Genomic DNA, 27,683 nt, shown 5'->3' with positions numbered 1-27,683 from the left:
AATATTACTTCAGAGTGTTTAAGAGCTTTATTGAAATATAGTTTAAATATTTTGAAATTCACTCATTTTAAGTGTACCATTCAATGATTTTTAGTAAATTTGCAGAAATGTTCAGCCCTCAGCCATCAGCACAGTCCAATTTTAGAACATTTCATCATCCCCCAAAGATTCCTGATGCCCATTTGCAGTCAGTCTGTTCCTACCCCCAGCCCTAGGCAACCACTAATCTACTTTCTGTTTGTATAGATTTGTCTTTTCTGGACATTTCACATAAATGGAATCATATATTATATGATCTTTTGTGTCTGACTTCTTTCACTTAGCATTTCAAAGTGACTTTAAGGTAAAAGATGAAGGAAGGGTTCAAATAGCCCCAGGAATCTTCATTCTTTTACGTAGGATGCTCTAGTTGCAGTCAACATTTTCTTTCCTTTTCTTTGGAAATTAGGCTTTGAGACATGCCGTGATACAAGTACCAGGTAACTTCTGCAGTTCCCAAAATTCACAATTTCCCAAACTTCTGTGCACACATGGAAGAGTGGCTGTTTGTACAGCAGTCTGGAGTGAACGCTAGTAAAGTCATTCTCAAAATTCTCCAAGCCAGGCTTCAGCAATATGTGAACCGTGAACTCCCAGATGTTCAAGCAGGTTTTAGAAAAGGCAGAGGCACCAGAGATCAAATTGTCAACATCCGCTGGATCATGGAGAAAGCAAGAGAGTTCCAGAAAAACATCTATTTCTGCTTCATTGACTATGCCAAAGCCTTTGACTGTGTGGATCACAATAAACTGTGGAACATTCTGAAAGAGATGGGAATACCAGACTACCTGACCTACCTCTTGAGAAACCTGTATGCAGGTCAGGAAGCAACAGTCAGAACTGTACATGGAACAACAGACTGGTTCCAAATAGGAAAAGGAGTACGTCAAGGCTGTATATTGTCACCTTGCTTATTTAACTTCTATGCAGAGTACGTCATGAGGAACGCTGGGCTGAACGAAGCACAAGCTGGAATCAAGATTGCTGGGAGAAATATCAATAACCTCAGATATGCAGATGACACCACCCTTATGGCAGAAAGTGAAGAGGAACTCAAAAGCCTCTTGATGATATCAAGTGTTGGCTTGAAGCTCAACATTCAGAAATCAAAGATCACGGCATCTGGTCCCATCACTTCATGGGAAATAGATGGAAAAACAGTGGAAACAGTGTCAGACTTTATTTTTTTGGGCTCCAAAATCACTGCAGATGCTGATTGCAGCCATGAAATTAAAAGACGCTTACTCCTTGGAAGGAAAGTTATGACCAACCTAGATAGTGTATTAAAAAGCAGAGACATTACTTTGCCAACCAAGGTCCGTCTAGTCAAGGCTATGGTTTTTCCCGTGGTCATGTATGGATGTGAGATTTGGACTGTGAAGAAAGCTGAGAGCTGAAGAATTGATGCTTTTGAACTGTGGTGTTGGAGAAGACTCTTGAGAGTCCCTTGGACTGCAAGGAGATCCAACCAGTCCATTCTAAAGGAGATCAATCCTGGGTGTTCATTGGAAGGACTGATGCTAAAGCTGAAACTGCAATACTTTGGCCACCTCATGCGACGAGTTGACTCACTGGAAAAGACTCTGATGCTGGGAAAGGTTGGGGGCGGGAGGAGAAGGGGACGACAGAGAATGAGATGGCTGGATGGCATCACCGACTCTGTGGACATGAGTTTGAGTGAACTCCGGGAGTTCGTGATGGACAGGGAGGCCTGGCGTGCTGTGATTCATGGGGTCGCAGAGAGTCGGACATGACTGAGCGACTGAACTGAACTGAAGTGAACTGGAGTGAATGGAAGAAGCTGCTCTCTGCTGGTGGCAGCAGGTCCTTGCCTGGCCACTTTGAGGGGAAGAAAATCTTGTCATAGTTGTATCAAATGTAGACCATCCCAGTGTGGGTCAGGTGGGTCAGGAAGTTCTCCTGCAGGTCTTACAGATTTGATGTAACAAAAACTTCCAAGTATTCCTATGGATGTGCTATGTGGACCCAGCCTCAAGATATTCTTTCTCAGCCTCATTCCTTTGCCCTATTCCTATGTAATAATGATGATTCATAGCCAATTAATAGACAGTCAAAATCAGTGAGAAATTGAGTTATTTTTCTTTATCACGTCAGATACAGATTTACCTTTTTAACAAAATTTTAGTGCTTTGATATCATGCTTAATTCAATCAGTTCATTTTATTATTATAAGCATTGATAAATGTCACGTGATTTGCATATTTCTTTTTAGGTATCAGTTGAATAAAGTTCTATGAGTGGACTCACTGACTTATGAGCTATGCACATTTCAAATGGCAGGGTGACTAGTGACTTGCTGACCACATCCTATTCATGGTATCATGGGTACGCAGTAGCTGTGCACAGTGGTCTTAATGGGGATGCAGATAGGTGAGGAGGAGGGCATTTCAAAGTATCCCAGAGGTGGGTTTGAGCTTGAGTGATCTAATCAAACTCTCCATGTTATTCTGATGTGGGCATCACAGTACTAGAGTTTGTTTCTGTGTTTTCTACCCAAAGTTTGAATGCTGCTGTGCAAGTTGTTTTCGGTCCTGAGCCAACAGGACTGTCCTAACCATTATCATGGTTTTGGGGTTTGAGCAGAAGAAAGTGACCCTACACACTGATGCTGAAAATATCTCTGGTCTACGTAGAGAAATTGCATTAACTCCTTGTAGCCTGTCTTCAAAAGATTTAGCCTTGTTCCCATCAGATATTCAGTCCAGATTGTCCTTTACTGATGGACATTTTTCTCTTCCAGTCTATGCTTACTACTTATTTTAACCTATAGGAATGAGAGCAGGATGGGAGAGGGCAAGCCATACACGCCGCAAGGTTTGTGTGTTGTGCGCCATTACACAACAAGCGGCAGTCTATGGATCTCTGGAAATCTACTTCTGCACTATAATGAAACAATCCCAGGGTATAGTTTCAAGTTATAGGGCAATAATACTCTGAGTTTCAAGGAGGGGAACCAAATGAAAAAGGATATTTTTAAGTGGATGTAGAAATATTTGCAAAATTAAATAGTAATGAATTAAACTCTTTAAACATAGTGTACTGTGGTATCAAGGAGCGGTTGTTTTTCAACTTCAAAATTCTGGTATTTTCATCTCTGTTGGAATTTCTTGGCAGTGACTCCCACTTAAAGGTTTATAGTGAATATAATGTACTATTTCTACTGATCAAAGGAAGTTGCTTGGTGTCAGAAAGCAACTTGGGAGTCAGAGTGTTTACTGGGTAATTTCTTAATGAGTTCTGGCTCATGGTTCTCATCGTTTTAAGAGGGAGGAATGGAACTCGGAATGCACAGTCAAGCCATGAGTGGTTTGGCAGATGTGGAGATGCAGCACAGCTGGAGAAAAATCCCCTTCTTTGAAATCGCATATCTCAAGTGCTACATCAGTTTTTAAACTCGTTCCACTGCCAGTTTGGATTTTAATGTGAACAGGAACTGGGGGATGTTTATTGATATAGTCAAGGAAGCATCAGAGTCTATTCACCTGTTGCCCTCCTCTGTCTCTGCAAATAATTTGTGAGGGCACTAGGTGAGGGGCAGTGAAGGGGGGTGATAAGATGCTTGTTGTTGCTCGACTGGCAGGAAGCCTGGCAATCAGGACAGCTGAGATAGTAATTTATCCTATGACCTGATCTTCACCTCCTGAATCAGCAGCCCTTTGGTTAATCAGGGGAACACAAGGCACTGATAATTCTTCTTTTAAAAATGCTTTTTATTTTTCATTATGAAGTTGTATACACTCAGTACATAAAATATAGGAAGTAAAGGAAAAATTGGTGAAGATGTTCTCATGAAGCTGTCAGCTTTCCATCTTTAATATATCATTGTTCTTCTGGTCCAACACAACTTGAATAAAGACCTCAGTTCCCCCATGCAACATAAAGACCTCAGTTCCCCCATGCAACATAATCTTGCTCATCAATAACAGTCAACAAATATATATCAAATTGTGTAGACCAAGTCAGGAAATACAGTGCTGAAAATACAAAGGGAACAGAGATTTGGTTCCTGACACACAGATCCTAATAAGGAGCACAAATGATGAACAAATAAATGAATTGATTAAGCCTGAGAAATTATAATATAGCTGAGACTCAATGACTCTGTATAAATAAAAGTACAAATTTCAGCACTGCAAGTCCCAGGTCTCAGGAACTCCTTAGTCCCAGTTTTAAAACTGAGATTTACTCATAGTCCTGGGGAAACAGAGAGTCTGTCAGTATAGGGTTCCTTCTAATTTTCATAATCATTGATTTGTTAATGAAATTCAATTGAGTAAATTGTAAAGATCTCATTGGTTTTATTCAGTGATTCATGAATTGGGCAGTATCCCATCTAGTACATAGTAAGGAGCTCTAAGGAGCTGTACAAAATGACAGACTTTTATAGACAGAGGAGAGCAGGAACAAGGAAGTTTTATTAGGCGATAAAGCAGATTGGTTATCACAAGGATTCTTTGCTTTTGGTGATGCCAGGGGTCTCTCAGGCAGATGTCCTAATAGTGCTGATCATGTGATTCCTGATTGATTGGTTTAGCACCCCATTTCTGGAAGAGCCAAAGCTGTAGTTAAGTCCTGGTTTTATGACTTGGGGTTTAACATAGGCGACTCCATATTGGACTACTGTCTTGATTTTAACAGATTGTATATTGAGAAAGAATATTTGGCAAGGTTTATGATATGACTATGTGATAAGATGGTTAGATTAAAGTACTGTATATACATTAATAATGCTGTTGTTTATGGGGGGAAAAATGGGACTTCCCTGGTGGCTCAGATGGTAAAGTGTCTGCCTACAATGTGGGAGACCCAGGTTCAATCCCTGGGTCGGGAAGATCTCCTAGAGAAGGAAGTGGCAACCCACTCCAGTACTCTAGCCTGGAAAATCCCATGGACGGAGGGGCCTGGTAGGCTACAGTCCATGGGATCACAAAGAGTCGGACATGACTGAGCGACTTCACTTTCACTTTATGGCAAAATGGGTTTTATTATATTTATAAAATGGGTTTTATTCTTCGAAGAAAATACCTCACAAATAAGGGTCTGCAAACACTCTGTAGAGTCAAAGTTTCTTGCAAGCAGCTGCCTTGGTTGTAATTCTCAGCTGGTTACTCTAACGGCCTGTGAATGCAAACAGCACTAGGTTTGTAGCCAGGCAAGTTTTACTAAAACTCCTTTGTGATGTAGTTTCTTCATTTTTTATATATGAATAATAATAGCTACCTAGCAAGATTGTTAGGAGCTTCACAGAGTTTTTTAGTAAGTAGTAAATGCTCAACAGATGTTTGCTTTGTTATCCTAAACAGTTTTTGCTTTTTAGTGTTTTTGAATGAATGGGAACTGGATCTAAATTAGGACAAAAATAAGCATCTGAGAAAGATGCTTTTTAAGGAGCTTATCCTAAAAAAACTTGAATATATATATATACATATGTGTATACATATGAATATGTATGTATTTATACTTATATATATAGATGTGTTTATATTGGGTTGGCTAAAAAGCTTGTTCAGATTTTTCAGTAACATCTTGTGGAAAAACCCATTAGAATTTTTGACCAACCCAATAAATATAAATACATATGTATGCATATTTAAATATATATTTTCCATTAATGTTGCCCAAAAAATCAAAGCATTTCCTTAATGTTACTACTGAAAATTAGGATCCAACTTAGGCCACAGAGTCTTATTTAACTGTTGAAATTATTGTAATGCAGTGATTTGACTTGTTCAGTATCCACTAAGTTTAATTATTTGTATTTTAATAGTTAAAAAAAGCTACACTTTTACGGTCAATACTTTATTGAATGCCAGTGCATAGGTTACTCTCACAAGGATAATTTTAAATTTATAAAAAGTATTTAAAGTCAAAATTCCTAAATGTATACCATAAATGATGACTAATAAGTGATACATCTATACCTGCTATTCGTTAGTCGCTCCGTCGTGTCCAACTCTTTGTGACCCCATGGACTGTAGCCTGCCAGGCTCCTCTGTCCATGGAATTCTCCAGGCAAGAATACTGGAATGGGTTGCCATTTCCTTGTCCAGGGGATCTTCGCCACCCAAGGATTGAACCCAGGTCTCCCTCTTTGAGGGTGAGACTCTTTACCATCTGAGCTACCAGGGAAAATTTATGTGGTATGCCTATATTTAAAAAAACTACTGTGGGAAGTAATGGCCTAAAGAAAAAATCAGTGCATGTAAAATAGCCTGATATCATAATGAATCTGGAAAAAAAAAAACAAAACCCTGAAAACTCAAGCACGTTATACATGTTCACTGATAATTTTAAGGGCAAGGGGGCCCAGCTCCTTGAGATGCGTAACTATTCAATAAATCAGTGTTATTATCCTGTGTTCAGGACATTAATTAATATAATTCCTCCCCTCAGCTCTACATTTATGCATTTCTTAGCTAAGAGACAAGTGTCAATGTGTATGTCATAGCCAAAGCTATTTAAACTGTCCCCATATTCATTTTTCTGTATAGACAAAAATGTTGGCTGCCAAAGCAAAGGAGACACAGACATAAAGAACAGACTTTTGGACTCAGTGGAAGAAGGAGAGGGTGGAATGATTTATGAGAATAGCTTTGAAATATGTACATTACCATATGTAAAACTGATTGCCAGTGGGAGTTTGATGTATGATGCAGGGGACCCAAAGCCATTGCTTTGTGACAACTTGGAGGGATAGGGTGGAGATGAACGTGGGAAGGAGGTTTAGGACGGAGGGGGCACATATATGCCTAGGGCCAATTCATACTGATACATGGCAAAAAACCATCACAATGTTGTAAAGTAATTATCCTCCAATTAAAATAAATAAATAAAAATTTTAAAAAGTTGGCTGCTAAAAACACAGCCTTAAATATTGAATTACCTAGCTTCAGTTCATTTACCAAAATGCGGTTGTATACCCACCTGTGTGCATGGGAGCTGTGTTAGGCTCTGGGAGGAGTGTGACAGTAAGTTGACTCACTAACTAGGAAACAAAGTGGTAGGTGCATTTCTTGCCCTCTATGAGTTAACAGTTTTGCTGGGGAGGCACAATTTCACAAAATAAACAATTTAGTTAGGATTATTTAAATATGAATTTTTGAAATGTTTTCCCCCAAAATAGGAAAAAAAAAAAAAATAGGATCAGTGCCAGAGTGGTCAGTTCCAAAGTGCTGTTCTTAAACTTTAAAAGTTTCTTTGGAGTAGCAAAAACTTTCCAGGAAGTGAAGCAGTTTATAAATAGCTTCAGATCTTTGTGGAAATATACTGAAAAACTGATAGAAAATGAATCCATGGAGATTTGACGCCTCATCAGGACCCTCCGTAAGATCTAAAATAAAATCAAAGAAGTTGTTCATGGATTATGTACCTATTATCGGAGACATTTATGCAAAACTTTAGGTTAGGTGGTGACAGGATTACAACCACATCTAGAAAGTGAGATACAGTTAGTGAAATTCTCAAGTACTCTCTTAGGCTGATTCTGCCTTGAGAAAGAAAAACCCCACTTGTGATAATAGATGAAGAAAGGCTATGGAGGAGACACATTCTGGTAAGGCAGAGATTTCTGTACCAAACACAGTAAAGATGACATTTCTAATCTGTGGGCATGGGGTTTATTTGCAGTGTTACTACTATTGGATCAAATGTGTTGCGCAGGGTTTGTGACATAATAGGCATCAGGAAAAAGGTTTAGATTTTTTTAAAAGGACCGTATCTTTAACATGTCTCCACAGTGTGATTTAAGGGCTTTCAGGAAATTCTTCCTATCTCCAATTAACTCTCACACTTAGGACTAAAAAGTTCCGTTATTATCAGTTTCTCTGTGATGAACATCATCCTTTTCTTTTGTCTCTTTTTGAAGGTGGAAGAATTGCTGAGAATGGCAGCACTTTCTTTCCTCCACACTTTAGATCAATGCTTGTTAGATCACTTTCCTGTTTGATGAGAGAGATGGGAAAACTTGAGAATGAAAGGAGGTGAATATGGAAGTGGGTGGGGAGAGCAGGGACTGCCGAATGGAGTCAGAGTCCTAGAAGACAGAGGTGCTGGTTTACCAATATTTCCCTGGGCTCTACTGAATAAAACATGGATTTGTTACAATGACTTGAGAGTTAAGGAATCTTTACTTTATGTAGGAAATGACCTTCTGTCCTATCTCACTGCAATATTGCTAGGATAGAAATAATAATAATAAACAACTTTTAAAGTTCTCTGAGCATTGCTGAAGAAAATGATTATAATGTTGTGATAGTGGACAAGTTATCAATTTCCATGTAAATCTGGGTCAAAGAAAATTTAACCACAGGGGAAAGAAAATAAATCCATGAGACTGCCTTTAGCAAGGTCACAGAGCAGAATAAATTCCAGCCCTGAGAACCCGTGATTTCCTTCCTGTTCTTCTCATCTTTATCTGTTCTGTTTTCCACTGTTTTCTTACTAATGTCCCTTCCCTCACCTTTTGCCTTTCTCAGTAAATATTTTCTTTTCGAGACCTGAGGATATTGCCACTGTTCTGGTTATTGCTTTTGCACTTGTGTAGCAGCTTTTAAATTCCCATCTTTTTTAGCAGCTGCAGCCAGACAAACATATGAGTCAGTGGGAGGGGTTTAGAGGAACTGGCTCAGTTCTCCAGGGAGCTGTAACCTTTTGGCAGTCCAACAAACAGGCATTTAAAGTCCAATGACTGCAAAAGCTCTCTCTGTACATGGGATAGCAACTGCAGTTTTCCCAAGGTCTACCAAGAGTTTTTTTTCAGATGGAATCAGGTTTCTGCCTATAGAGAGACACATTCCTGAAGGCTTAACTCTGACCTTATAGCTAAAATCTGGAGACAGCTGGGAAGTGATAAGGGGTGGGGTGTTGGGAGCGGGGGAGAAGAAATTTGGGATTATGAAAGTGAAAAGGTCCTATTAAATATTCTCATTAGGTTTGGTTGCCTGTATACCTTCCACTCCAAATGGTGAATCAAAGCTAATCTTTCTTTTTTTTTTCAGTAGTTCAGGTTACCAAGATATTTCTTTTTACTATGTTCACAGAAGTGATTCTCAAAGTGTAGTTTCTGATCTGGTCATCCTCAAGGGCCTTCTGGCGGGGTGGGCATTTTCAACTCAATCTTTTTCACCTTTTATCCTTGGACAATGACAGTGGTCCACAGGCTAAGATGTTCCTGTGATTGAAGATTCTACTTCAATAATTGCTGATATTTGATTTAAAAAACCCTGCCAGTTTGATCAACCTAAGCAGCAGCAGTAGCAATGTTAAGAAGAAAATAAAGATAGGAGTGGGTTGTTGACTCCTACAGGAAACCAGTTAAATGATTTCTTATGTCTTTGTTGCCTTACATTGTCCTTCCCTTTTGCTTTCTTCTTGTTTATCATAAAATGAAAAGAATAAGAGAATCCTGTTTGGAAGAGATGAATCATGGAAGATTTTTTCTTCGTGGCAAGTAGAAACAATTGGTTCTTTTGCTAAATGAAAACTCATATAATACTTTTCTTAATATGCATTTTGCCAAGATAAAGTTTCACGATAAGCTCTGTTTATACTGAAAAGGGCAACAGAATAGTATCTTAGTTAACACAGAAGAAAGTAATAATGAGAGGCCAGTTGGGAAGCCAGAGCCACAGTCTCAGTGAGGCTGGAAAGTTTACTTGGTGATGAAAGGTACCAGTTGGCGTTCTTGGTTTCAAAGAATAGAGAACCTCTGGCTACCACAGGCAGAGAAATAATTTGTTGGAAGGACGTTGGGTTCCTTACAAATTATCTGGAGAGCTAGAGATCGAACTCAGAAAGAGCCTGGGGACCAAGGGAGGATGAACAGCTGAGAATATAGTAGAGCTCCCTCCACTACTCAGAACTGGTCACTATTCTTGTTGCCATTGACAACGATGCCCCTGAGCATTTACCACCTCTGCTATGGGGGTCAGAATATTTTCTGGCTACTTGAGCAACTTGATATCTCTTTCTCGAGAATCAAAGGGCCAGTCAAGAGCACCTCATTGGCTGAGTCTAGGTCATGTGTGTTTGTCCAAACATCTGGGGTTTGTGCCTGATGAGGGGGTGTGGCATGGGGGTGGGGTGAGCATGAGATTAGGAGGGGGATTTTTCATTTTCAACTCAATTTTATCTATCTATTCATCTCCCAGCAGTGACAAGAAGGAAGCTTCCTTCCCTTACTTGCCTGGTTGGAGGTGAAGATATCCACCTTGTATTCTTGTCAGTTCAGTTCAGTCGCTCAGTCATGTCTGACTCTTTGTGACCCCATGAAGCACAGCACGCCAGGCCTCCCTGTCCATCACCAACTCCCAGAGTTCACTCAAACTCATGTCCATTGAGTTGGTGATGCCATCCAGCCATCTCATTCTCTGTCGTCCCCTTCTCCTCCCGCCCACAATCCTTCCCAGCATCAGAGTCTTTTCCAGTGAGTCAACTCTTCGCTTGAGGTGGCCAAAGTATTGGAGTTTTAGCTTTAGAATCAGTCCTTCCAATGATCACCCACAACTGATTTCCTTTAGAATGGACTGGTTGGATCTCCTTGCAGTCCAAGGGACTCTCAAGAGTCTTCTCCAACACCACAGTTCAAAAGCATCAATTCTTTGGCACTCAGCTTTCTTCACAGTCCAACTCTCACATCCATACGTGACCACTGGAAAAACCATAGCCTTGACTAGATGGACCTTGTTTGGCAAAGTAATGTCTCTGTTTTTTAATATGCTATCTAGGTACTTTGTATATCGTCTTTACTGCATTGTTTTGTTTATAATCAACACATCTGTTTTCCCCTACTAGACTGAATTTATGGAGAAAGATTGGAGTTAGGTTTTTAGCCTCATCACCTATAGGACCTAATAAATATTGGGTACTTAAAGCATATTAATTAAATTATGTTTAGTTATATCACAGGGAAAGCTAATACAATGAAAACATGAAATAATAACAGCAGACGTATTGAAAGAGCACTTGTAATATACTTACCATTTTCTCATTTCATCCTTATGACAGTCCTATAAAATAGGTTCTATTCTTTTATTTATTTTACGTATGAGAGACCAAGGGTCAGGTTAACTAACTTGACCTAGTTTATGTAACTGAAACTGACAGCAGGGATTTCAGATTCAGGGCAATCCAACTTTGTCAGAACTGTACTGCCCCCTGGAGGTAAATCAGAGAGAAGAGGAAATGGATCCAAATATTTTCTGTTCTCAGATGTTCACCTAGGATGGATGCATTTATTTGAAGGTAGACAAGCCAGGCAAGAGAGTTGTATGTTTACTGATATAAATGAGATCTTTTTTTTGAGTTTGGCATTATCCTAAATAAACTTGTATTTCATGATAACTTGACTAATGAATTGTTCCCTATTTATGGCATTCTTAGCTCTGTGTTTACCTCATAATATAAGCAAATAAAATAAGTATAAATAAACCCACATAAATGTAGATTAGTCAAGTCAGAATTTAAAAATTTTGTATGTCATATCAAAAGCTTTGTTTTCTTTATGTAGTTAACCAAAGCCATATTTTACCATAAAATTTTAAAATTTTGAATATTTTTTCTCATCTTTAGAAGTACAAGCTTTAGAAAATGAACTAAAATCACAGTTTTCTGCTTTTGAAAAGAATTCTTCCCTAATTATTAGTAGGAAAATAGCAGTAGAAATTTTTATTGGCATAAATGTATATATTTTGTTTTTATGATTAAGTTGTGTCTAAGGGAGAGGATCTACCTTCTTTTATCAAAAATGATGAAAACATGGGATTGCTCCTTGGGAAACATCAAAAGCAAATTTTTGTCATGATAGTAAGAAGGCAGAATAGAGTGAATTTAAATGTGATTTCTTTGTATTTCGATAACCAGTTGCTAAAGCAAGGATATTTTCTGTTATATCATCATTTTATTCCTGGTGCTTGAATCATCATCACAGAAAACTGTGGAACTCATACTTGTAATTGCATTCTTATGCATAAGTCTTCTTGTATAGATCACTCTGTTACTCCTAAAGGCTAACTACTAGCTGTGGATTTACTCAAGTTACAAACTTCAAATAAATGGACAAATAATACATGCAGACATAGAGGGATAATTTGGATTTAAGTAGGCTTGTGGGAAAGAGTTTGCAGGTTGTGGAAGCTGAGTGTATATGTATTAGAGGGAAGAGAGAGGAGAGGGCAGGAAGGAGTGAAGGTGTGAGAGAGACAGGAGATTGTTCATGGTGACTGGTAACAAAAGAGTGGAAGGAGAAAGAGCAGGTTCAGTAATGGAGAGACTGGCAGTGGAAATAAGGGTAACATAGCCCAGGAAACGGAGAAGACAATGGCACCCCACTCCAGTACCCTTGCCTGGAAAATCCCATGGACGGAGGAGCCTGGTAGGCTGCGGTCCATGGGGTTGCAAAGAGTCAGACACGACTGAGCGACTTCACTTTCACTTTTCACTTTCATGCATTGGAGAAGGAAATGGCAACCCACTCCCGTGTTCTTTCCTAGAGAATCCCAGGGATGGCGGAGCCTGGTGGGCTGACGTCTATGGGGCCGCACAGCACTGGACACGACTGAAGCGACTTAGCAGCAGCAGCAGCCCAGGAAAGGAAACACAAAGATCATAACCTTGAAGAGGGTGGTTCTGAGGGATGACAGGCTGCAGAGTGGCTGAGGTGGATCACAGCTGTAGTTGTTTGATATTGAGGAGGTCATGAAAGATGAGATGGCAGATGGTGGGCTGTAGAAGATGTTCTCTTGGATGCTTCTGTTTTTAAATAACTTGAGAGTCACACTAGTCACCAGATGATAGTGATAAAGATGTAGGAAAGTATACAAATGCTCAAGTGTACCTCCAAAAGTGCACTGAGAGCTGGTGATGGGCAGTTATTGGGAAGCTGCAGTGGAGATTATGGGATGACAGCTCCTCCAGCCCACTGAATTCAGAGGAGCAGAAGAGAGCAGCATCTGTTTGAGAGCATCAGACAGGAACAGAGATTTCCAATCAGATTAGGAGAAAGTGCATTTCTTTTTGGCTTTGGCTTTAATTATTAGCAACTCCTAATGAGTTATAGGGCTTCCCAGGTGGTGCTGGTGGTAGAGAACCTGCCAGTCAATGCAGGAGACATAAGAGCCATGGGTTTGATCCCTGGGTTTGGAAGATCCCTTGGAGGAAGACATGGTAACCCACTCCAGTATTCTTGCCTGGAGAATCCCATGGACATTGGAGCCTGGTGGGTTACAGTCCAAAGGGTTGCAAAGAGATGGACAGGACTGAAGTGACTTAGACACATGCAATGGCTTACAACAATGTGGTAGACATCATGCTGGATGCTGGGAATTCGGAGATTTAAAACAGTGTGTCATCATGAAGAGGATGGATTTTGAAGCTAGCCACAGTTGGCTTTCAAATAGAACATCATTGCCATCATCATCTCTGTGGCCCTGTGGAGTTCTTAGCTTACCTGAGAGTGTTAACTCTTCTGTAAAGTAAAAATATTGATAACTTATAGCAGTGTTGTGAGGATAAAGTAAATAGTAAATAAAAGTTCTATCATAGTGTCGCTTTGCAGTTGCCATTATTATTATTGTTATGTTGGTTTCTAATCTAATTGGTTGAGAAAGCTCATGAACATAGCCATGAGCTGATAGAAAGACTGAGGTAAAATAACCCCTGACAGTCTTATTTGGGAACTCTGGCATTGGGCTACGATTTAATGAACCCTAGGCCAGACAATTTTGTCATCTAGATGAGATATGGAGATAGAACACGCGTGGACAACATTAATAGCTCTGCCATGTGTGGAGTGGTCATGGATGAAGCCTACAAGTAAGACCCAGAAGACACACTTGCATCAGAAATCAGAAAAACCATCTGTCTGGGTTTCAGTTTCTTCATTCACTGGGAATATAGACTTCCCTTCTTTCTGTTTGGTTGTTGTGAAGATAGTGAGATAATATAAGTAAAAGTGCTTTGACAACTATGAGTGGTGTGTATCTGAAAGGTGCTATGTTTAGGAATTTTTGTGGGCAGAATTTCCAGTGACTGCTGTCCCCACTATCCTTAAAAGAGATGGAGAAAATGCTTTCCATGGGAGATTAAACCCAAGAATTAAAAAAAAAAACAGCTTCTCTTCAATATAATTGAAACATTCGTGAATCATAAGATAAGGAGAAGACTGAAAAATGTTGTAGCATGTAAATGTTCAAAAATGTAGGAGAGACCTTGCTTGGTAACTTCTAGAGTTATATTGTCAATCATCAGAAAATGTTTTGCTTAGTAACCAATTCTGTAATACGATGAAATGTGACATTTCTCTAAGTCATTCTTAGATCCTTAAAAGGAAAATAAAAGCTTCCATTGTTTATTTGGAAAACTCTCAGGAAGTGAGGATTTCTTGCCCTCTGATATTTATCTTCAGACTTGTGTGGCACTTCCTTTAACCAATCAGCTGTTTCTGTTCATGTTCTTCCTCCCGCTGCCTGTCTGTAGTCTGGATGGAGCAAGTTCTACTCATTGGACTTAGCTCTGTCTTTCATTTGGTTGGATCTAAAGCTTTTAAGATCTATCCAGTTTAAACTATAGTAATAACAAGTAAAACTGAGTAAGTATAAGGGACTGATTCCTCAGAAAATGCCACCCATTTAAGACCAACTAAAAGAGGTTAACATTCATAAATAATAATGGCTAATATGTTGTGAATGCATCTTTTAACTGTTTAAAATCCTTGCAGCAATACATTGAGCTTGTTATTACTACCCGATTTTTAAAAACTTTTTGTATTGGGGTATAGCTGATTAACCATGTTGTGATAGTTTCGGGTGGACAGCAAAACTCAGTCATACATTTACATGTATCGATTCTCTCCCAAACTCCCTTCCCATCCAGGTTGCCACATAACTTTGAGCAGAGTTCCTGTGCCATACAGTAGGATTTTGTTGGCTATCCATTTGAAATATAGCAGTGTGTGCATGTTGATCTCAAACTCCCCATTTATGGCTTGTCCCTATCCTCCCCCCTGGCAACCATAAGTTTGTTCTCAAAGTCTGTGAGTCCCTTTTGTAGATATGATCATTTGTATCATTTCTTTTTAGATTCTGAATATAAGGGATGTCATACGATATTTCTCCTTCTCTGTCTGACTTACTTCACTCAGCATGACTATTTCTAGGTCCATCCATGTTAATGCAAATGGTGTTTTTAAGAATTGAGGGTTTTTTGATCACATGATTCAGAAGGAAAAAATTATTTATTGTCCATTCTCTGTGTGAGACAAATGGTGTGGTGTTTCGTTTGGAGACCTGAAAGCTGAGATGTTCCAGTGCAGTTAGGGCATTCCTAGGTGGCTTGTGTTGAAGTGGGATAGTGCAGTGATAAGGTGATGGTTTCCAGAGACCACGGGATCAGAACGGTGGCCTGGCCCAAGGGAGATACTCTGTACTCTTGGTCACGACTCTCACCCTCTGGTTTTATATGCTGTGTTCTCGGGCACATTTCATGCTCATACGAGAGGAAAACACCCTTATTGGCACATGAAGGTGCCAAAAGGTTTTCACAGACGCTGTCTCTGATAGTTTCTGAAGGGGCTTTTCAGCTGTCACCATGACCCCTGCTGGACTAAACACATGTTTAAAGCATGTGGAGGAACGGTCAGATTTGGAGGCCCCGCTGCCACTTGGTATTATTCCTGGCTCTGTTTTGCGTTCGACTTGCCAACATTCTAATTGTGTGGGGCTTGCAGCTGCCACAGTCATACTAGCCTCAACTTAGTGTTTCCCAGCTCCTGAAGATTCCACCGCTTCTGCCAGAAGTCCTGCCAGTTGTTAGCACACTGATTGCCATCCAGTTCGGAGGCGGCGCTGTGAAGTCAGTCTCTTCCTGTCTCCCTCTCTGTCCTTCTCTGACTCTGTCTTGTGCTCTAGGTCAGGCACTGGCTTTTTTCTTATTTATTTATTTAGTTGAGCCACCTGGCTTGTGGGATCTTAGTTGCCCGATCAGGGTTTGAATCCAGGCCCTCAGCAGTGAAAGTGTGGAGTCCTAACTACTGGACCACCAAGGACTTCTCTGGGTTTTTCTTATTTACTCACATGCTGTACCTTCATGGAGGACAGCTCTGTTACCTTTGCTTGGAGGCAGCCTCCACAGGGCTCTGTGCAGAATACTTTATGAATGGCTTAAATATCACTCACCTATGTCTTTCTAGTCCCCTCTGTTGTTTCTTGCTAAAAGTGTATCTGGGTTAATGTAAATGTTTCTGTTAAGCAGGAGGTCTTTCCTCTGTATCAATGGAGTTATTGATTGATCATGAGTAGACCAGTTGTGATATTTAATTCTGGCAACTTTTCATAGAAGATCTACCCTGTTTATTCAAATGATCCCCTCAATTTCCTGCTGTCTCTGGTACCTTAAAGTAGTGGTCTAGATTGGTCAGCTGCTATTTACTTTTGTAAGTAATGAGTGTGTCACATATTTCAGTTGGTCCAAGTGAAACCTTATTAGAGTGTATGATGTAGCTGAGTCTGACGTTTTTGAGTGGCAGCACTGAAGGAAAGGGAAGAAATGTGGACCCGAAGGCGGCTAACGTTTATCTCCCGGAGAAGCCATGTTTAGATGTTTATAAGCATTTTGGTGGCTCAGAGGTTAAAGCGTCTGCCTCCAATGCGGGAGACCCGGGTTCGATCCCTGGGTCGGGAAGATCCCCTGGAGAAGGAAACGGTAACCCACTCCAGTATTCTTGCCTGGAGAATCCCATGGACGGAGAAGCCTGGTAGGCTACAGTCCACGGGGTCGCAAAGAGTCGGACACGACTGAGCGACGGAACGGAAACGGAAGCATTTTCTCATTTAATCCTGACAAAAGCCCTTTCATCTAGTTATTTCACTTCTATTTTAAAAATAGGGAAGCTAAGGCTCAGAGGGTTAAATATATTCTAGGGCACATACATATCTGGTAAGTGGTAGAAAGACTCAGAGGGTTACATATCATATTCTAGGGTATATACACATCTAGGAAGTGGTAGAAATAGTTTCAAATCCTGATCGGTCTAATGCCAAAGTCATTGTTCTTTTACTTGAATACCCTGAACCCAAGGTTACTTCTCTCTTAGCTTGGTGAGTGTATAAATGTATATGTGTTGATTTGGAAGGCTGTTTACCTGTCATCTTACCAACTCTAAGACTGCCTGCCACAATTATTACCTACTTTATGAGATGTAAATACAAATTACTGAGGCTCATTCAAATAGTCCTTTCTCTATTTGTACCAAACAAGAGTGGTCCCCAAATATCACATATCTCAGGAGGTTATAAAATTATACCAATGCTTGTCCTGGTTAGTGGCATTTTAGCAATCTCTCTTTGGGACTTGCTTTCAGAGAACATTTTAAAACCACAAAGGCCATGATATTTGTGCCAAATGTTCAAGCTGACTTAGTGTCAAAGTAAGAAAAGATGTTTCGTGTGCAGCCCTGGACAAGCATGTTGGGTTCTTGTAAAAGGGTTGGCACTGCTAGAGTGGAGACTACTAGAAAGGGATGGACCCTGGAACAAGGAGGGATGTAGTCGAGCACTGTAGTGAAGAACATGGGCCTGGGAGACAGTAGATTTGAGTGACTCCATCCCTGTCGCTTAGTAGCTGTAACTTGAGGCAGTTATTTGATTCCTCTGGTTGTTTCAAGTTTCATTATCTTTAAGATGGGGATGACAGTTGTATTGACCAGGGCTCTTGAGATAATGAACCAATAGGGGATTGACTGATTATGAAGAATTGGCTCATGCAGTTTTGGAAGCTGAGAAGACCCATCCTCTGCCATCTGAAAGCTGGAGACCTAGGGAAGCCAGTGGTATATGGGCACTCCCAGTCCAAAGGCCTGAAAACCAGGAGTGCTTATCTGCACTGAGTGTGATGATGTGAGTCCTGGTCTGAGGGCCAGAGAAGACCAGCGTCTCAGCCATCAGTGAGAGAGGAAGAATTTTTTCTACTCAGTCTTTTTGTACTATTCAGGTCCATATTGGATTGGGTAATTCTTACCCACAGTGGGGAAGGAAATCTGCTTTACTCAGGCTATAGATTCAGATGCTATTCTCTTCTAGAACACCTCTGCAGACAGAATCCAGAAAAAATGTCTAACCAGGTATGTGGGCATCCTGTGGCCCAGTCAAGTTGACACATAGAATTTACCATCACAGCAGTTCTATCTTCTTCCCTGAAGATTTTTGGCAATAAATAATATAAGATTCTTTTAGTGCTTAGTACACTGTCAGGCACACAGTAAGCAGTGATGAAGCATAGCTGTCATTTCCTAGGTTTAGCGATGAAATGTGTTCTATATTATGCCAAGGGTGTTAATGTTTCTCTGAGGCCTTCATTAAGTAATATGATCAGTAAGCAACATATTAGGTTGACTTAAAAAAAATAGTATTGTGGAGGATGCATTAGAAGCTTGTGAAAGTAGACACAGCAAGTTTCAGGAACAATATAAAAAATAACAAGGGGCTGCAGGAATGAAGAAGAAATGACAGATTACAGACATAAAGGGGGCTAAATCAACTAGTTATTGATTGTCAGACATGAGAAATAAAGAACTAGGATAATTCTGTTTTTGGCCAGGATGACTGGGTAGTATCAATACCCAAGAAAAGAAATATTGAGGTAAGTGTTGGTTAGTACAAAATATTATTTTTGAGATGTTGGGTTTGAGATGCTTTGAAAGAACCAGATGACAGCAGTATAACCTAACATATAACCTCCAACAGAAAGCCTGAGGCATAGAAGATTCTCAGTAAATATTTGGTGAATAAATGAGAGAGTAAATCTAGGAGCCATGTATATGGTAAATGAAGGCATAGAAATTAATGATATTACCCAAAAAGGACAAAAAGAGAACCAGGGATAAACCTCTGATGCCCCACTAGCACTTAGGGCTGAGGAAAATAACAGCAGCCTAGAGAAGAGAATTATCAAAAAGGGAAATGAAGAGCCAGGAGACAGTGATGTTTCAAGGTGCAAGAAATACTCCCAAGTGGAAAGGAGTCTTCTACAATGTTAATATTCATAAAAAGGACAAGTAGGATGCACAATGAAAGATTCCATGTATTTGATGAAGAGATTATAGTCATTTTTCACCCTTGCCAAAGCAAAAAAATGGCTTAAATGAATTGAAAACAATTGTAGATGAAAATGTGGATGTATAGCAAATGGTGGCTGTACGTAACTGTGTCCTTTCAAAGAATATAGTTGTCAAGAGATGTGGGTGGTTCATGGTAGGTGGGAAAGGGTTTAAACGGGATGTTTCTACTTGATTGTGTTTGTGGAGACAGAGCAAGAATCAGGGAGGGTACATAAGGGGTAGAATAACCTATACAGTAGAGGAAGGGATCAGCTCAAGAGTGTGTACAGTGCAATAACCTTAAACAGTTCCAAGGCCAGCTTTCTCTCAGATATTTGTAGAAAGCAGATAAGGTGGGCCAGCACCTGAGGGATCTCATGTTTGCTAGCCTCAGTGTCTCTGTGCAATGGCAGCCAAAGTTTTATCTTGAGAGCAGGGTGGGTTACAGTGAGATGGGGTCTTCAAGAGATGTTTGAAATGTCTGCCGCGGTGACTTAACCACTGTCACATGACAGCAGTGGGTCTAAGCCCATCATTCAGAGACAGTGTGTTTGATTTATTCTAGGACTGCTGGATGGTTGGGTTGATACATATGTAGAATATAAGTATGGGAAAAGGAACCATGGCAGTGAGAATAACGGGGGAGAAGGGTGAGATGAAGCACTCTGTATTCTGGTTCTAGGGAAGAAACAGAAACCATAGGAGAGGTGTCGTTAAGCAAGGGGTGGGATAAACACCACAAATGATGAATAATGTGAGTCTTAAAGCACACAGTTAGCGGGCAGAGGGCTGGAGGGCTGCCTGCCGCTAATCTGCGGCTGTGAGTATTAGAGGTGGGGAAGGGACAGAGGTCACCTCACTGAACTGAGAGACTTCAAATAGTATTTTTAAAGAGTTGTAGCTATTCCTTGTTTATAATTTCATACTAATGCCACTTTTACTATAATTTTTTTAAAAATTGTATTAATTTTAGTGATACCTTTGCATGATAAAAGCAAATAAAATCAACTTGTGGCTAATTACAAAATTATATTCAATTTCATATGTACAGTGCTAAATCAAAGTTAATAAGAAACCTATGATCTGAGGTCTTCAAGATTTTTTTATTCCATAGTTTCCAAGTCCAGGCTCCTAGTTTTTGAGTACAGAAATTGGTTCCCATATTCTGGGGTAGAACACATGAGAGTCTTTAGTTCAAGAAAGATCTGCTTATAATCAAGTTTATAACGACTATACACAGTCTTGGTAGGTGAAATGAGCCATAAATTTGTCTTTTAGAAGACAATTAACTTTATTTACATTAGAGAGAATTTCAAAGATAAACTAGCATGTAATTCCATGAGTAATGTCTTTCTTTGTATAATCTGAACCCTACATATAATAGCGAAGTCTTTTAATTTAAATTTACAACCTGTGTATTCTGATAAGGTGAAGATTTTGTAAATGTCACAAAATTGTCATAAGAATATCATCGTCAAAATTGCTTTTCACAAAAGCTCTCCTTTATTAGTTCTACTGAATAATTTTTATGTTTTGGAAATAGTTTGTATTAATTTTTATGAAAAGTAATAATGTGATTTATTTGGAAAGTCTGTTTTACTAAGGATAAATCAATGCTTCTTAATCAGTTGTCTAATCTGCAAGCCTTGTAGGTATAAATCAGGTTACAAATTAAGTTAGAAATCTAAGTTAGACACAGATTGATTCTGACAATTACCTTCAAGTGAAATAGCCTGGACCCAATAAAAATCTCTTCATTGATTTCCAGAAATGGCATTTGGGATAGCCTCCTGGAATTAATGTGATGGTCATGGCCTGATATTTGTACTCAGCTATGGCAGTAGACTAAGTTTAAATTGATAAAATTGGATAAATAGCATTCTTCAGGCGTTCTGGATGACAGCATATCTAATGTAATTGCATTTGTCTGCCAGTTTATATGTGTTAGAGCACAAAAGATTTTGATCTGTGAGTAATTTTGATAGAGAAATTCAATTCACTTCCTTCTATAATATACTACAAATTATAAATTTTCATTACAACTGTTCAATCACTTGAGAAAAGAATGCATTTTAAATCAGGTTGTATGCCAAGTATCTCATTTATAGAGCTGTGCTGCTTAAAATTGGACAAATTGATTACCTTGGTGAATATTGAAAATGTAGTTGGAAACATTAAAACATTAAAACCATATTTATTAGGTGTAGGATCTGATAATGCATATACTTGTGTAATAAATATTAGGAGCTATTGATAGACCAGTTTTTAAAGTGAGAGACTATCCATTTGCTTAATTGTGGTGAGTTGTTGGGATATGATTATGTAGGCCTGCATGCTGAAACATGACTAAAACATTCACAAATGCTATCAACTCCTTTAGGCAGCTAATAAATATGCCCATTAGATAGTCTTATGAGATATTGTGGCTTTAAGACCTGATCATAATGTTGATTTATGCCTTTTATTACAAGATCATGAAAGGCTATGTGGTCATTCACTAACTGATCACCACAATCCCTTTATGAGTGCAATGACTGGTATTTATTTATTGTTCCTTCAGTATTTGGTCACTTTTGAAGAGGCTAACATTTTAATCAATCTCTTTTGGTTCTAGTAACTTCATAATTCGAATATATGATACTGAACTGAATTATAATATTTAGAAACTCATTTATGTTTCACTTTAAAAGATGGCTCATTTTATCAAAATTTTATTTTTTTAAATATATTTTAAATTGTTTTTGGCACTGTGCTTTGTACTATTTATTAAATAAAAAAAATAAAATATATTTTAAATTGTAGGATAATTGCTTCATAATGCTGTGCTGGCCTCTGCCATACAACAGTGTGATACACATAAGCATACACACATTCCCTCTCTCTTGAACCTACTCCCAAAACCCCTCTAGGCTGTCACAGAGTACCGGATTGGGCTCCCTGTGTTATACAGCAGCTTCCCATTAACTATCTGTTTTACCTATGGGAGTTGGTGATGGACAGGAGGCCTGGCGTGCTGTGATTCATGGGGTCTCGGAGAGTTGGACATGACTGAGCGACTGAACTGAACTGAACTGAAGGTATATGCTTCAATTCTGCTTTCTTATTTCGTCCCACCCTCTCCTTCCCCTCACTGTGTCTACATCTGTTCTCTACCTCTTTGTCTCTATTCCAGCCCTATGGATAGGTTCATCAATACCATCTTTCTAGATTCCATGTGTGCTGTGCTGTGCTTAGTCTCTCAGTCATGTCCAACTCTTTGCGATCCAATGGACTGTAGCCTGCCAGGCACCTCTATCCATGGGGATTCTCCAGGAAACAATACTAGATTCTATATATATACATTTAAGTGAAGTCGCTCAGTCATGTCCAACTCTTTGTGACTCCGTGGACTGTAGCCTACCAGGCTCCTCCATCCATGGGATTTTCCAGGCAAGAGTACTGGCTGCTGCTGCTGCTGCTGTTGCTAAGTCACTTCAGTCGTGTCTGACTCTGTGTGACACCATAGACGGGCAGCCCACCAGGCTCCCCTGTCCCTGGGATTCTCCAGGCAAGAACACTGGAGTGGGTTTCCATTTCCTTCTCCAATGCAGGAAAGTGAAAGTGAAGTCGCTCAGTCGTGTCCGACTCTGTGCGACCCCATAGATGGGCAACCCACTAGGCTCCCCCGTCCCTGGGATTCTCCAGGCAAGAATACTGGAGTGGGTTGCCAGGAGTACTGGAGTGGGGTGCCATTTCCTTCTCCAGAGAATCTTCTCCACCCAGGGATCGAACCCAGGTCTCCCTCATTGTAGGCAGACACTTTACCATCTGAGCCACCAGGGAAGTCTTACATATACATTAATATATGATATTTATTTTTCTCTTTCTGACTTCACTCTGTATAACAGGTACTAAGTTCATCCACCTCACTAGAACTGCCTCATATTCATTCCTCTTAATGGCCAAGTAATATTCCATTGTATATATGTGCCACAACTTCTTTATCCACTCATCTGTTGACAGAAATCTTGGTTGCTTCCATGTCCTGACTATTATAAATAGTGCTGCAATTACATTTAACTCTGTAGCTTTGTCAAGGCTTTCTGGATTCCACAATGAAGAATCACAGAATTGTGATTGGAACTGACCTTTAAAGTTCTGACTCTAAGCCTGAAGCCTGTCTTGGCAACCCTGAAAGTGGGTGTTAGACCAGGATCATAAGTGTATTCCCTGAAGTTTATAACAAGAAAACCCTGATTTGAGTTTTTACCTAATGGACTTGGTGGAGTTATTGCAAATTTTTCAAGGTCAACTTTTCAGTTAAGAGACAACTGAAGTGATTACAGTTTTATTTTTATGTCGAGGTAAAACTGCAATGACCTTAACCTGGCCCCAGGAACTAACAGAATATGCTGCTTCTACTGTCTTGACACATTTAATGACTGATATGTTCTTTAGTCTTCCATATTCTGGGTAAATATTTCTAATTTCTTCAATTCCAAAACAGTGACATGGTTTTCAGAGGTTTTATAGTTCACGCTCATCAATATTTTCTCCTGATATCCTCAGTTGTCATAAGTTTGTATTGTAAGAATTGCACATGCTGGTGAAAAACTGTAATAGCTAACCCTGTTTTTTCCCTAAAGTAGACATTGTACTAAGTAGTTTATATGCATTATGTATTTTAAAAGTTAAACATTTTATTTTAAGGTAATTACAGAGTTTATCACAAACAGTTGTAAAAAATGATGCACAGAGATGTCATGTATCCTTTACTCAGTTTTTCCCAATGGTAATATCTTCCAACATTATAGTATGTTATCATAACCAGAGAGCTGACATTGATGAGATTAATCTACCTTATCAGATTTCCCCTGTTTTATTTATCCTTTGAGTTTATATATTGAGTTCTGCACAATTATATCAGTGGCATAAGTGCACCACAGTCCAGAGATGGAACATCCATCACCTGAAATATCTCTTGTGTTGCCCTCATGGAAACACATCCCCTTTCCTTCCTGCTTCCCCTCCCCAATCCCATCCTTAACTCCTGGCAACCACTAATCTGTCTTCCATTTCTATAATTTTGTCATTTAATGAATGTTGCATAGATGTAATCATTATAGTATGCAAACTTTTGGGGACTGGCTTTTTTTTTTTCAAACCTTGTAAAATTATCTGGATAAGCATTCAAATTATTTTATATGTCAAGGAATTGATCTTTTTTACTGCTGAGGAGTACTATATGGTATGGATGTATTCGTTTAGCCATTAACCTGTTAAAAGACATTTGGATTATTTTGTTTTAGGCTGTTAGAACATGAACAATTGTGTATAGTTTTTGTGTGGCATGTGTGTGTGTGAGCATGCATTTTCTCTGAGATGAATGCCCAATAGTGAAATTGCTGCTGCTGCTGCTAAGTCACTTCAGTCGTGTCCGGCTGTTCGCGACCCCATGGACTGCAGCCTACCAGGCTCCTCCGTCCATGGGATTTTCCAGGCAAGAGTACAGGAGTGGGTTGCCATTGTCTTCTCCACTAGTGAAATTGCTATCATGTGGTAATTGCATAAGTAGTTTTTGAAGAAATTGCCAAACTATTTTTTAGAGTTTCATACCGGCAGTGTATGAGTGATCTAGTTTCTCTATATCCTTGCCTGTATTTGAGTCCTAGTTTTTAAATGTTGAAGAAGGAAATGGCAACCAACTCTAGTACTCTTGCCTGGAAAATCCCATGGACGGTGAAGCCTGGTAGGCTACAGTCTATGGGGTCACAAAGAGTCGGACACGACTGAGTGACTTCACTATTCACTATTTTAAATGTTAGCCATTCTGATAGGTATCTTATTGTCATTTTGATTTGCATTTCTCTAATGACTTCAAGCTTATCTCACATCATTGTCTAATACAGTACACTATTATCTTTGTCTTAAAATCTCTTTTATTTCCTGTACCTAGAATGCCCTTTTCTCTACTTCTTTTGTCAACACTAATACTTATCATCGAATACTCATGGTTAAACCAATACTTTATTCATGAAATAGTTACTCCATATAAAAGTGACCTTGTGATTGTTTAAACCACATAGCACTTTAAGTTTCCTTTATTATAATTATTTTACTATTTATCTTAATTCAATAGTTGTATTATACCTCTGCATAACAGATTTTAATTTAATTAAAACAAAGGGTGGTCTTTAAGATTTTGGTTTTCTCTAAAGTACAATAGATATTTTATGTATTATAGAAAATCAGATATTAGTAAATTGGACTGATTATTTTGCAACCCTCTTTTCTTTTCTGTTTCACAGTAGTTTGGGCCCTTAATATTTCCTGTCTGTCCTAATTTGATAAAATCCTAACCGATTTGTCTGACTCCATCTGTTTTCAGTCTAAATCAATCTAATATATTGTGTGATGATAATTTTTCAAGCCAGGGCAAATTTTTTCTCCAAACACACTATGGCCTTCTAAATAAGATCCAGTCTACTGAATATGGCACCTCCTGCTTCGTCTCCTTGGCTTCTCACTGCCTAAACTATGCATTTATTTTGATTCCTTAAACAACATCTTTGGTATCATGGTATACATAGGAATAACATTAGTAAGTCACACTGGGATAGCTGCACACAACTCCTTCTGACAGTGGTAATTGGCTTGTGGTCTCTGGCTACCCCAGTGTTTCCCTCAGCTGTCTTGAGAGTTGAGGATAATTTATTTAATCACTGCTAGACTCATTTAGTGGAGAAGGAAATGGCAACCCACTCCAGTGTTCTTGCCTGGAGAATCCCAGGGATGGGGGAGCCTGGTGGGCTGCCGTCTATGGGGTCACACAGAGTCGGACACGACTGAAGTGACTTAGCAGCAGCAGCAGCAGACTCATTTAGGGCTTCTCAGGTGGCACTAGGGATAAAGAACCTGCCTGACATTGCAGGAGACATAAGAGATGCAGGTTCAGTCCTTGGGTTGGGAAGATCCCCTGGAGGAGGACACGGCAACCCACTCCAGTATTCTTGCCTGGAGAATCCCATGGAGAGTGGAGCATGGTGGGATATGGTCCATAGGGTCACAAAGAGTCAGACACAATTAAACTGACTTAGCACATAGCACATAGACCATTTAAGACAGACCTTGGAGCAAGCTTTGTACCATGCTTCTGTACACTTTAACTTTTGCTCATATCATCTCCTTTCCTGGGAAACTTTGTCCTTTACTAACTCCCTGGTTCTGCATCCCCTCCTCCCAACATAGTTTCTGTTGTCAGAATGTATACCTGTCTTTCAAGACCTCATTCTGATGTTGCCTCAAAACTTTTTATTTTTTATTTCTTCTAAAACTATTTTTTGTTAGTTTTCCCCATGACATTTTATTTTCCATTTTCTGTAAAACCACAAATAATCTATCTGGTACTAGTTAATTCTTGATACTTTTCCTTTCTTCAATCTCATAAGGTTGAAAACTCTTTGACTTGCACTCCACTCACTGTTTAATACACCATCTTTTCAATCTTATTTAGCATACAATGTGTAGCCTACACAGGTAAGACATGAAACAAAATATTCTTTTGATCTTAATTGTTGGATCTCTAATAAGAGGGTATTTTATGTTATCGTTAGAACAATTACATTTGACAGTGTTTATAGTCATTTCTCTTTAAAAAGAAATTAATCTCGATTTTCTTACATAATTTTTTCTTTTTTTCAAAATCATTAGGTCAGTGGTTATCTAGCTTTAGTGTACATAGAATAACCTCAAAGGCTTGTTGAAACACAGATTGCTAGGCTCCAATCCCAGAACTTTTGACTTAATAGGTATGGGGTAGTATTCAAAATTACCACTTCTAACAAATCTGCTTGTGATCTGTTGATCAAGAGATTACCTTTTGAAAAAATGTGCTTTAGGCTACAGATACACTTTTTTTCTGCTTCAGGAGTTCTTATAAAAATATATCATTTTGGTGGTGGTGATGGTTTAGTTGCTAAGTCATGTCCAACTCTTGTGACCCCATGGACTGTAGCCTGCCAGGCTCTTCTGTCCATGGGAGTCTCCAGGCAAGAAAACTGAAATGGGTTGCCATTTCCTTCTCCAGCTTGCCATTTCCTTCTCCAACATATATCCTTTTAGAAGGACTTTTTCTGCATATGTGCAGCAAGACAGAATTATTGTGAGTGCATTAAAGTTAGAGATTAGGCTTTCTAATCTCACCCTTTCCTTGTGGGGCGTTTGCATAGGAAATAACAATGTTCTTTGGGGATTTACTTTCTTGCAAATAAATCAGAACTCTCAAACTATAGATCCTTGTGGCCCAGGGATCAAGAAACATTCTTGGAGCCTCTGTATTTTTCTTATCATCTGCTAGAAGCCAGAGGTCACCAAGTCTTCATTGTATTTGTGTTTAAATTCTAGAGGAGAGAGAAGGGCCAGGTTCATTGCCCAACATTGTGGGCATCTTGAAAATGGGTGACTACACCAAATATGTGGCATACAGAAGAGTACAGCTATGAGTGAGAGAGGTGTGTGTTCCTGGTGCCACATGGCTTTATCTCATAACCTGTGAAGA

General features: G+C 39.3%; 1 long non-coding RNA gene across 1 annotated transcript in view; it reads right to left on the bottom strand.

Moving 5' to 3' along the window:
* Positions 1 to 27,683, bottom strand: part of LOC148778747 (uncharacterized) — a 42,709-nt gene that overhangs the window by 961 nt on the left and 14,065 nt on the right. The window lies entirely within an intron of this gene.

The sequence above is a fragment of the Moschus berezovskii genome, chromosome 1, assembly GCF_049115385.1.
Source record: "Moschus berezovskii isolate FMDL1 chromosome 1, NW_MosBer_1.0, whole genome shotgun sequence".
NCBI classification, from domain to species: domain Eukaryota; kingdom Metazoa; phylum Chordata; class Mammalia; order Artiodactyla; family Moschidae; genus Moschus; species Moschus berezovskii.
This window is presented reverse-complemented; position numbering and strand designations above follow the sequence as displayed.